This window comes from Polypterus senegalus, chromosome 11 (assembly GCF_016835505.1).
Source record: "Polypterus senegalus isolate Bchr_013 chromosome 11, ASM1683550v1, whole genome shotgun sequence".
Lineage (NCBI taxonomy): Eukaryota > Metazoa > Chordata > Cladistia > Polypteriformes > Polypteridae > Polypterus > Polypterus senegalus.
The window spans coordinates 79,799,100-79,812,055 of record NC_053164.1 but is presented as its reverse complement, the minus strand read 5'-3'; positions in this window follow the sequence as shown (position 1 = coordinate 79,812,055).

Sequence of the window (12,956 nt, the reverse complement as noted above, 5' to 3'; positions counted from 1 at the left end):
AAAATCTAAAACAAATCAAAGGGTCAAACCAAGAAATCAAACTATTGTGTACCAAAGTCCTAACACGATAAACAAAATCGTTTAGTAATTCTTTTAGTTGTAAATTCCAATGCTAGCACACACTTTAAAATTCTTTGGTTGTATCCGCAATCGTGGCCATATTGGAATTCTGTAATGTTCACCTTTATACTGGCACCCCAGTGTTGTCTTTAATTTTAGAACTCAACATTATCAATGGTGACGTGGGAACAACAAAAGACAGCAACGTGTAAATGTGAGCAGGTTCCACCTCCTTGGTGTTAACCCTGACCATCTCTCAGCCTTGCAATTCTATGTAAAAATGGTTGTGCTGTTATGATCTGATATACAGTGTGTAAAAGAGGGCTCGGACACAGACAGGTGGACACGTTTAAGTCACCCAACGCATGTTTATTTTCCATATTTTTCTATGTACAAAGTGCCACACAACCTCAAAGTCCCCAAAAGTCCAGGCCAACAACACACTATGCCTCTTTCTCTTCAGGCCACCTCCTTGCCTCCTCCAAGACCTGTTCTCGACCTCCCAACTCCAGCCAATGAATGGAGGGAGGCGTCTCTTTTTATATTCACCCGGATGTGGTCCAGGTACCTCCCAACGATTTTCCGCCGGCACTCCCCAGTGTGGCGGAAGTGCCGGCTGCACACCCGGAAGCACTCCGGGTGTCCCCGATCCTCTTCCCCCCCAGCACTTCCGCCACACCCAGGGCTTCAAAGGCATTGGGGCGCCCCCTGGTGGTGACCATGTGCTCCTACAGGGTTGAGCTTCAAAGCTCTGTACCCGTGGTCCCCCATAGACATCAGAGCAGTCGCCCCCACATGGTCTGGGGGAGGCGTAGGCTCTCCTCCGGTCCTCCGGGGTGTCCCAGCTGAGTCGCCCCCCCAGCCATCTGTGACAAGTGTTAAGCCTGAATAATGCTAAAATAGCATTTTGTTTCCATCTAGTGGATAAAATAACATTATGCTGCAAATAAATCTTAAATATTTCTGTGTTTTGCCACTGTATGGAAACTCGTCAGTATTCCTGAATGGGATGGAGCCTTCAAGTAAAATGCACACTTGTGTGCAAACAAAAAGCCAGTTTTAGAATGAACTAATATTTATCCATTAGTTGAATGAACTGATAGTGATGACAATGTAACGCTGACACAGACAGCAAAACTGATGCTTATAGCTCTTGTACTGGATGGCCAGGGATCGTGCCCTGTTGGGAAGTCTGGAAGAGCAGGGGACCGAGAAAAGGGCAAGCCATTGGGCAGCCACCCTGGGTTGAATCGGGGCCACGGACATGGAACTTTGAAGCTCAAGACTGTTGGAGTCCGTGGCCACCACCAGGGGGTGCTTTGAAAATTCCGGAGCCATAGTCTGCAGCACTTCCATCTCATCCAGGAGTGCTGCAGGAACTTGATTGAGGAACACCTGGAGTCCTTCCGGCGTGGTATAAAAGAGGCCGCCTTACTCCACTCGGGGAGCCGGAGTCGGGTGGAAAAGGACAGATAATTGAGAGAAGATTTTTGTTGGTGTCGTGTGCGGAGAAAAGAAAATAAAAAGCGTGTTTTTGGGAACATTCTGTGTCCGTCTGTCTGTGTCCGGGGCCATTCTTTCACACTCTGTACAATTGAACTGCCATGACATGCCTTGAGAATTTGGTCCCGTGAAGCTCCAGCTTGGTCCTAGTAGCTTTGTGGCAAAAAGACTGCAATCAAGAAGGACAAAAAATAATGTTAGCCCCTGTTCACAATGCAGCAACTGTCAATGTTTGTGACGGTGGAAATATGGAAGCTACAAAACTTTGTGTTGTGGTAGAAAACTATAACACAAGGGATGTGTCAGTCAGTGCGGATCAGGCACTGACATCCTACCTTCTCAGATTCAAGCAACAGAAAAAGTTTAAGAAAAGAGATGACAGAAACACCCCTCTACTGCTCCGATGGCAACGTCATGCTGTCTGTTAGTGACGGTCTCAAAACATATCACATAAAAGACGGGTTCTATGTCTGCATCACTACAGTTGTGAACACTGGACATACCTTTCCTACCGTATTTATGCTGTTGTTTGGTATTTACATGTTTCTGTTACATGTAATAAACTCTTGTTGGAAAAAATTCAATGTTTTTGGTTTGTTCTTCCTGAGGTAAATGCAGCGCTAAAGAGGCTGCCAGATGATGTTGGAATGTCCGTGTATGTCAGATGATGTCTTTCATTTACAGATGACCAGGCTTTGGAGATTCACTGGTACCTATAGATCACCAATTGAAAAAACTAAATTGACTTTCAGGGTTAATCAGTCAAGTTATGCAATCAAAATAGTAGCTTCATCTAAAAATGCAGAAATTAAAGGTAATTTAGAGAATGCGGCCCCCAGATCTATAGACACTGAGTGCACTTGTACCTTCTGTCTGTCTCCTGCAATGTGTGGAATGGAAACTTCTCATCTTGAGAACCAAAATAGAAATGGAGTGGCGGCTGGAAAAGCTTTTTCTGCTTTTAATGCCTTCATCTTCTGGCCAAGAAAAACAATCAAATCAATTAAAGTACAGAGCAGAGAAACAAGAAGGGAGAAGATGAAATTAGCCAAAGGAGAAGTGGCTCTGAGTCTGCTTTGTAAAAAATGTTAATAAAATGTTCCAGTTTTCTGTATCCTACACACTGCTGCTATTTATAGGATTTAACTTCTGTACTCATTTAAAGGTCAGGCTGCTGCCAATCATTAGATAAATTGTAGGGGGGGAAAAACCCTGAATGATAATGGACTCGCTAGTAGGCTCTAATTAATGATAATGCTAAATACCGAGTAACTAGCTGAAGCTTTCTCAGAAGCTCGTCTCAGCATGTCTAAATGTCTACAAATTTCTATGTGCGAGTGTTGAGAACTGTTGCTAAGAAATTACCTGGCAGCCACTGCTGTTGCTGAAGCTAATTGGTTGACCTGCCTCCACACTGAGATGGCTCAACGGGCTGCAGGCCAATCAGCAGCTCTATTTTTGTGTACTCTGCTCAGCCAATGTCAAGCTGTCTGCAAGGAAATGTACCCCTGTTATCTAGAGTTAAGTCTACCCTTCATCATCAAATTTATAGTTGGCGAGTGCGGCACTAGGTCACTTGACCTAATGCCCTGATGGGAGGAAAACCTTGTGCAGTCCAGCTTTGCACTGACATCCAGATGTCAAGAAATCTCTTGTTTTACACCATTAGCCGTGACAGCCAATGTCCTTTTTCTGGTCCAAAACCATCATTGCCATACTCTCACATTGTGCCGCTATACAGCCCACCAGGTCCAAAGGGGATTTCTACCAATTCTGTTGACCACTCATGGTGATCTGCCAGTTTGACAGGTCAGCTGGCAAAAGTATGATGTGATGGATTTGGAGATTAATGAGCAGAGTCAGTAAACTGATCTGGTAAAACAAGTAAGAGGGCAAAAGTATGGTGAAAAAAGGTCAAACACCAACCGGGGATATTTGGGAGAAAATGTTTCAATAAACAAAAACGGGACAGGAAGTCCAGTACCCAAATTTATCAGCCATTAATATAAAATGACAACAGTTAACTCTGGGTAATTGAGGTTGCCAAGCAAATACAGAGGGTGCCATGCCCATTCACACTTTGGGTGTGTCTGGGAGTGGAGTGTGATGTGTACCAACATCTGCTTGTGAGCCGAGAATGTAGTTAGCAGTGCTAAGTAAATATGAAATTGTCACTTCACTATAACAGCCAGGAATGAACAGAAACAACCAACAACGTTGCCAATCAAACTAAAGTATCTGGAATGCTGAAACACTGCAATCTCTTCAGAAGTTGCTGTTGGAGAAGCAGAAGTACAGGGCGAGGTCGCAGGCACAGGAGACGTCCAAGTGACTTGTGGTTGTAACTGTAGGGGTCTTCTGCAATTCCACGATATGAATCAACACGGGGGCTCTTTGTGTTCATATCTGATGTATAGAAATGAAAAGGTTAATCCAAAATACAGCATGTGTCAGAGAGGTGTCATCTTGTGTGATTGCCATCTTTGGCAATTCTGTAGCGCCTCAAGACAACATATCATCCTGAGACGTACAACATAAAAGGCTCTGCAGTGATCAGTCATTAACTACCAAATAACATTTTTCATAATCTGAATGCAGCAAGTGCTATAAAAAGTCATCAAAAATAAAATTTCTGTCAAATTGCCTGTAAATCAACGAAAATGTGTGCCTGTTCAAGACCATTTCTGATTGAGCTGGCCCTGATACGTCATGGCTGTCAATGCAATAATGTTTATGTGGTGGAGCCAAACCTATCCATTCCACCGTCCTGATCACAAAACCATTCCACCCTTCCATTTTATTCTAGCCTATTGTTTAATCAAGTGCCATGCATCCATTTTCATTTCCACTTTTTATAATAACAAGATTATGGGGAGCTGTAGCCTATTCCAGGAACCTTGGTTGTAAGGAAAAAACAATGAACTTTGATGGGCTGCTAGTCAACTGTAGGGTGCAATCATCCCCAAATCCACACCTAACTTGCATTCACAGTTGTGGCCAAAAGTTTTGAGAATGGGTTTTCACAAAGTTTGCTGCTTCAGTGTTTTTAGATCTTTTTCTCAGATGTTTTTATGGTATACTGAAGTATAATTACAAGCATTTCATACGTTTCAAATGCTTTTATTGACAACTATGTTTCATTTATGTGCAGAGTCAATATTTGCAGTGTTGGCCCTTCTTTTTCAAGACCTCTGCAATTTGCTCTGGCATGTTGTCAATCAACTTCTGGGCCAAATCCTGACTGATGGCAGTCCATTCCTGCGTAATCAATGCTTAGAGTTTGTCAAAATTTGTGAGTTTTTGTTTGTCTACTTGCTTCTTGAAGACTGACCACAAGTTCACAATGGGATTAAGGTCTGGGGAGTTTCCTGGCCATGGACCCCAAATATCAAGGTTTTGTTCCCCAAGGCACTTACAGTACTTCTCACTTTTGACTTATGGCATAGTCCTTCATCATGCTGGAAAAGGCATTGTTTGTAACCAAACTGTTCTTGGATGGTTGGGAGAAGCTTCTCTCGGAGGACATGTTAATGTAATACACATACTCTAGGTTATCTTGCTTATCACCTGTTCCAGGAGAAGGTTAAAAGACTCACTGTGATGACAGGTCACTTATTCATGTTAAATCGCATTAATACAACAACAGTTGTGAAAAAGAGCACCCTGCATGAAGGTATAAGACATGATCAGGCAGTAGTGATTAAAATGTTCATTTCAAAGACAATATGCTACACTATGACACTAATCAGGCCACAATCACTACTGAAGCTTCTTGGATGGACCAATCAGGAACACAGAAGTTGTGCCTATGATCCAAACGTTTTCCAAAGCTCCAGAAAGCACTTTAAATGGATAATGTTCTTCCCCTTAAATTATCAAGCATTTGTCACAAGTGCTTTTGGAATAATGATTCATTCTGGCCTACTTGTAATAAGAATGATATAGGAATACGGAATACTAATGTTTTCAAACCAAAAACAAGGCAGAGTCAGAAATCTTTAAAGAAGCTGTTTGCTGGCACTGCTTCTGAAGGGTGATTGTTAATTACTCAAATATGAGTGTTTGCTGGCACCCGCTTGTGCTCAGTCAGTATCCTCCACTTCTTCATTGTTGACCTCAACGTCTACAGTCATACCGGAATACTTTGGTTTTGATTCCTATTTATAAGCAGGTAAAATTGTTTATTGATAGACTACCATTTACATTAAAGTGAAGAAAAAAAATCACACCATTTAAATGGAAAAAGATAACCTATACTATATCCTACAGTGAAGTCAAGTGATTTGCACTCTTTAAAGAAAAAAATGCATTGGTGATTTAAATAAAAAAATCATTATGACTTGAAATAAAAAGACATTTAAACTGTTCATTTAAATCAAAAATAAAAAGTTGGCAAATTAATACCATATGTTGCCCCATCTATTCAGACCACAGCAGTATAATTGCCCACCCTAACCATACTCTGATGCTGTGCAGGTTTAAGATTTGATTTTCCCCGATTTCGTTAGTATATTTTGCTTTTATTTCTTTTTACATATGTAGACGATACTATAAAGAAAATGGCATCCCATCTAGGGTTTCATCCTGTCTTACACCTGATGCCATCAAGACAGGCTTCATTTTGCATTCATTCACTGCGAGTTGTGGGTTTGAAAACAAGTGGATGGATTCTATAAAACTGTGCCACAACTATCAAATGTCAAAAAGAAGGGGCTTAATTATTTATATCACTTCTGTTAACAGATAAAGGAGAGAATACAAAACAAAGAGGACTTCATACACAAAGCACCAGGTAGTCCCTCTGCTTTCTTCATCAGACAAAGGAGTTTCTCCTGTGTTCTTTCCCCACAATAATGTCACCTTCTTTTTGATTTTCTCCTTGATTTAATCTCTTGGGTGTGCCCCCCCAGTCTCTGCTTCCTAATGTAAGTGCCTGGAATTCTGAAAGGGTTTCACGTCCATAGACATTACAGAACAAGCTTCTTAAATCTCACAGTTAATCAGGCTACAGTGCCATCTAGTGGCCAATGTTTTTATTGCACCAGAATCCCTGATGAATTCAATAGCCCACAATACAACCTGGACTGCCTGTCCTTGTCCTTGTGACCCTTGCTGATCTATGTGTGTGGCTTCCAACAAGAAGCTTTATTTCATATAGCACCTTTCATGGTATACTCCAAACAGACAGGTGAAATCCTCTGATGCTCTTTTTCTTACAATGCGTAAATATTTTGCAGGTCTTGGTGAGCTCTAATTCAGCTTTCTGACTCTAATCTTGTTTCAAGATTCACCTCTTCCTGTGCATTTCAATCTCTTTGGCTTTTCTTATGCTGTTCTTCCATGATAACTTTACAAATCCTGTCAGGCTGCTCTTCTGATGCACTCTGTGTCGTAGCCTTTGGTGTGACAAGTTATTAAAAGCTTTTGTATGAACTATTTATTTGTAAATGTACACTTTTTGCTTTGTAAAGGCACACTGTGATGGTGTAGGCTATGTATCGAGCTATATAAGCTAAAGACTGACTGAAGCTCTTAGTCACATGGAAGGAGACCTCATCAGCTTAAGATCACACAGGCTATCAGGTTACTGCCATTTACTTTATCTCCTTAGTCACCAGAATACATATTTAACTTGATGTGAAGTGCCATGAGGTGTCATTAGTGTCCATAAGGTGCAATTTAAAAATTATTTAACCTGCTACAATCTTCTGATTTAGAGGAAGATAGCATAACCTCCATTGAGTGTCCTAGAGTCTTGCTTGTGACCCACCTCTGCCTAAACTAAGGGGCTAAGAACAGAGATCATGCGGCTACCACCACCTAGTGCCCATTTCAGTTAGTCAGCTAAAAAAAATCAGCTCCCTCATGACCTGAAATTGTGCCACAATGCCAGGCCACTCTGTTTGTCAGTCTGTTTCTGATGTGAGCTCTCTGTAGTTTTTCCGTGACCAGGGTCCAAAATTCACCAAAAGCTTTCTGCACAATATGGAGAGTGATAGAGTGTTTATGAATGGATTGAGCAGTTCAAAACAAGTGTGAAGTATGAAGATTGAAGTCCATATTGATGACAACACTGAAGAAGTCTGTGATTCTTACAGATCAACATGGATTTCATCTTCAGTACACCTTCAGACTGCTCTTTGGTACAAACGGAGAGTGGAGTGGCCATGTTTACTTCTAGAAAACAACAAAAAAAAACTGATTTGGGTAGAAACTTGACCACAGGCACATCTCATTCCCACATTTGTGTAGGGAAAAACTGTATAGCCAACCCAAACAAAATTAACACAAAAGGACAATAATTGACATACCCTTGTAGATGAGTATGCAGTATATAAAGAGTCAATTCCCCACCTGACATAAGGCACTCTAGTGACTTGTAAACAGAAAGGGCAATAACCTCAGTCTGTGATTTTGTTTCTCCTTAACCTCAACTGTGGCTCCATCCACTCTGGAGATCCATCCAAATCAGGTCATTGCAAACCAAAACACCTCCTTGAGTTGTCAGCCAGCCTAACTCAAGAATACCAGCCTCCACACATTATGAGTAAGAGAAACAGACGAGAACAGAAAGGAGTTGGGGTACCAGCCTGGTCCCCCCATACAGTAGTTTTGGAAAAAATAAACAGGCAATTATTGCAGAGATGTATTTGAAGATGTGAGTTCAAAACAGAAATGTCAAAGACGGCTGAGCTTCCAGTTTTGGGTCCTTCCAGCAGGAAGAGTTGGGTCCATTTGGACGGACACCAGATGTGATATTCGAACATAGTCGTCCATCAGAAGGAGGAAAAGGGATTTGGACACAGCAGCAACCCCTGGAGCGGCGGTAGAATTACAGTCACCAGAGCCCTTCAGCTGTCCCCTATTTGCACGCATGTTACATGTGCAATTCAACACATGAGAGGGAGAGGTGAAACTGCAAAATTAGAGGGCAACAAAAGCTAATTACAGTATGAGGAACAACATGTACATCATTGGCTTATTGTAAAGAAATTAATAAAAACCCAAATGCGATGTCAGGGAATACTGAAAACAAGTCTTTGGTTTCCTTAGTTTATGCACTAACTGGCTGTGACAATCCATTTAAATACTTATTATACAGTGTGTATATATATATATATATATATATATATATATATATATATATATATATACAGTGCATCCGGAAAGTATTCACAGCGCATCACTTTTTCCACATTTTGTTATGTTGCAGTCTTATTCCAAAATAGATTAAATTCATTTTGTCCTCAGAATTCTACACACAACACCCCATAATAACAACGTGAAAAAAGTTTACTTGAGGTTTTTGCAAATTTATTAAAAATAAAAAAGCTGAGAAAGCACATGTACATAAGTATTCACAGTCTTTGCCATGAAGCTCAAAATTGAGCATCCTTGAGATGTTTCTGCAGCTTAATTGGAGTCCACCTGTGGTAAATTCAGATGATTGGACATGATTTGGAAAGGCACACACCTGTCTATATAAGGTCCCACAGTTGACAGTTCATGTCAGAGCACAAACCAAGCATGAAGTCAAGGGAATTGTCTCTAGACCTCCGAGACAGGATTGTCTCGAGGCACAAATCTGGGGAAGGTTACAGAAACATTTCTGCTGCTTTGAAGGTTCCAATGAGCACAGTGGTAACCATCATCCGTAAGTGGAAGAAGTTCGAAACCACCAGGACTCTTCCTAGAGCTGGCCGGCCATCTAAACTGAGCGATGGTCACTCTGTCAGAGCTCCAGAGGTCTTCTGTGGAGAGAGGAGAACCTTACAGAAGGACAACCACTCCTTAGTAAAAGGCATATGGCAGCCCGCCTGGAGTTTGCCAAAAAGCACCTGAAGGACTCTCAGACCATGAGAAACAAAATTCTCTGGTCTGATGAGACAAAGATTGAACTCTTTGGTGTCACATTTGGAGGAAACCAGGCATCACTCATCAGCAGGCCAATACCCATCCCTACAGTGAAGCATGGTGGTGGCAGCATCATGTTATGGGGATGTTTTTCAGCGGCAGGAACTGCGAGACTAGTCAGGATAAAGGGAAAGATGACTGCAGCAATGTACAGAGACATCCTGGATGAAAACCAGCTCCAGAGCGCTCTTGACCTCAGACTGGAGCGACGGTTCATCTTTCAGGAGGACAACGACCCTAAGCACACAGCCAAGATATCAAAGGAGTGGCTTCAGGACAACTCTGTGAATGTCCTTGAGTGGCCCAGCCAGAGCCCAGACTTGAATCCAATTGAACATCTCTGGAGAGATCTTAAAATGGCTGTGCACCGACGCTTCCCATCCAACCTGATGGAGCTTGAGAGGTGCTGCAAAGAGGAATGGGCGAAACTGGCCAAGGACAGGTATGCCAAGCTTGTGGCATCATATTCAAAAATACTTGAGGCTGTAATTGCTGCCAAAGGTGCATCGACAAAGTATTGAGCAAAGGCTGTGAATACTTATGTACATGTGATTTCTCAGTTTTTTTATTTTTAATAAATTTGCAAAAACCTCAAGTAACCTTTTGTCGCGTTGTCATTAATGTGTGTTGTGTGTAGAATTCTGAGGAAAAAAATGAATTGAATCCATTTTGGAATAAGGCTGTAACATAACAAAATGTGGAAAAAGTGATGCAATGTATATATATATATATTTGGCTTTTTGAGATAAATAGGGCTAACAGCAAGTGAAGAAGAGGAGTTGTCCTGCACAGGAGAAAGGGATTGGACTGATGCACTGCATGGAAAATGAATTGTGAAATGGATGAAGTGTGATGTGATAGGTTAATAGATAGATAGATAGATACTTTATTAATCCCATGGGGAAATTCACATACTCCAGCAGCAGCATACTGATACAAAAAACAATATTAAATTAAAGAGTTATAACAATGAAGGTATTGAAGATGTGGTTAGCAACTGTGCTATACCTCTTGACTATGTGTGTGCCAGTCATTGTGGCTGTGAGTGACTGTAGGTGTTGCTATGCTGGAAGTAAAAAGAAGTTTAAATGTTAGCAAAGCTCAGTTAACAGGCCCCCCACAACCTCAGGAGAGAGGGGCTGGGCACTGTGCATACATTACAATATTAATTCTAGTCACCTGTTCTCTTCTGTACAATCACTGCTTCTCTGGTTTTGCTCTGAAACTCACTCTTTCTTGCTTCACTTGGTTGTCTACATTTGACTTTGCCATGCCTTCTTTCCTATCCCTATGAAAAGATCACTGCATAACCTTTACAGGAAGAAAACCTAACACAGTCCCAACAATTTCCTCCCAGATAATATATATTCCCATCTGCAGACTTTGTACTCTGAAATTTTTTACCTCTGCAGTTGCATCCAGAGAATTCAATTCATTCTGCTGTGATCAAGTAAGAAGCCTTCAAACCATAGTCCCAGAAGTTATTTTCTTCCAGTTTAAGCAATATAGAAGAAAAAAAAAATTAAATGTTCCATTCATTTCATTGACTCTAAAGTGTACAGCCTGTATATTTAATTCCTGTTTGTAATAAGTTAAAATAAAACACTATTCAATGTTAGAACTTTATTGTCTGGCTATGGATATGGCAAAAAAATAAAGAAAAGTTTGACAAAAAACATTAAAGGAAATACTTAAGTGAATAACTTAAAAAAATTAGCTAAAATTTAGTAAATTGTAAACATCTAATACTAAGAATATATACTCAAAATCCCCATTAACGTATTACCTATTTCAGTTCAAAAGAATACAATGGCCATCAACAAAACCCAAAGTCAGTCAGCAGGACAGCCAGGAACTAATTTATAGCATGAATGTTTTAGTCACGGCCAACTATATGTATCATATCCAAAAGTAATGAGCTCCAGTGAACTAATATATATTTAAATATACCTGTCTAAGAAATGTTTCCAGGTGAAACCAGGTAACATGGCTAGTTATATATATATATATATATATATATATATATATATATATATATATATATATATATATATATATATATATATATATATATATATATATATATATATATACTGTATAGTGGTAATACCCCCAGGCTGCCAGATGGAGCCCTCCCTGCAGTATGGAGGTGCCCTGAAGACCAGCAGGGAATCATGGACTATGTACTTTTTTATACACGACCCTGCTGGATACCACAGGGGCCGCAAGAGGGAGCTGCAGGGAGGACCAAAGAATCATTTGTCCCCTATAATCCGTAAGTGCGTCATAGGAAGAGCGACAACAGAAGTGACGTGCTTCCGGGGTGAAAAAAAGGACTTGTACCTTACCTGGAAGTGATAAAGAATCACATGGACTGGGGATTGGGAACACTTCTGGGTCAGGGTGTATAAAAGGACTATGGGAGCTCCCAGATGGCGAGCTGAGCTGGGTGGAAGGGTGGCAACGCGTCTGGGAGTGGTGAAGAGTATTATTGATTGTGATTGGTTTATTTAATGAGTATTGTGGAGGAGAGGGTGTTTTGTGACTGTGCTGTATTAATAAAGTCATCTTTTGGACTTTTATCTGGTGTCTGGAGTCGTGGACAAGGGTTCAAGGGAGCGATAGTGCCCCCTATCTGTCACAATAGATATATATAAAAATAAAATGTCAAACTCCGATACAACAAATATCGTTACAACGAAATTTTCATTAAAACAAAGTCTTTTTACGGCCCAGACAGTTTCCACATAAGACATTGTCTATAAAAATCTTGTTACTACGAAATACATTCAGCAGATACTTTCATTACAATGAAGTGCCCAAAAGACCTTGAAATGCCTGAATGAATCGTTTAGCTCAGTTGTGCACAACAATCCTTAAACAGAAGCATTGTAAATTTTTCTGTTTCTTTGAATTTTCCTTGTACTGCTATTTTGCTGGGTTTGTTTTCTGTGGTTTTCAGTGATACCTTTTGCTTATCGCTCGTCAACATTTGAAAAACGTTAATTCGAATTAAAGTCATTGTCACCCACCCTATAGAAATAGCAGACACGAAAAAGTGACAACAGTTCACATTACATAAAAAACTTGAAATCTGTGGAGAAGAATCTGCAATTCCAATTGAAAAAACAAACGAATGACGTGTGGGTGAAATCAGGAAAATCATTTCAGCTTATGAGCCTGAAGACATCTACAATGCTGATGAGACTGGAATCTTCTACCAGCTGCTACCGCATCGCAGTTCAGTACTCAAAGGTGAACCATGCCGAGGAGGACAAAAACTCTAAACAAAGGTTGGCAGCTCTACTTTGCTGTAATTCAACTGGCAGCCACAAAGTTATTCTCATCATTGACAAGTCGACCAGTTCTCTGTGTTTTAAGCACATTACATTCCTTCCCTGCGAGTGTAAAGCAAACCAACGAGCTTGGATGACTGAAGACAGTTTGGGAAACTGGCTGGGACAACTTGACAAGGATGT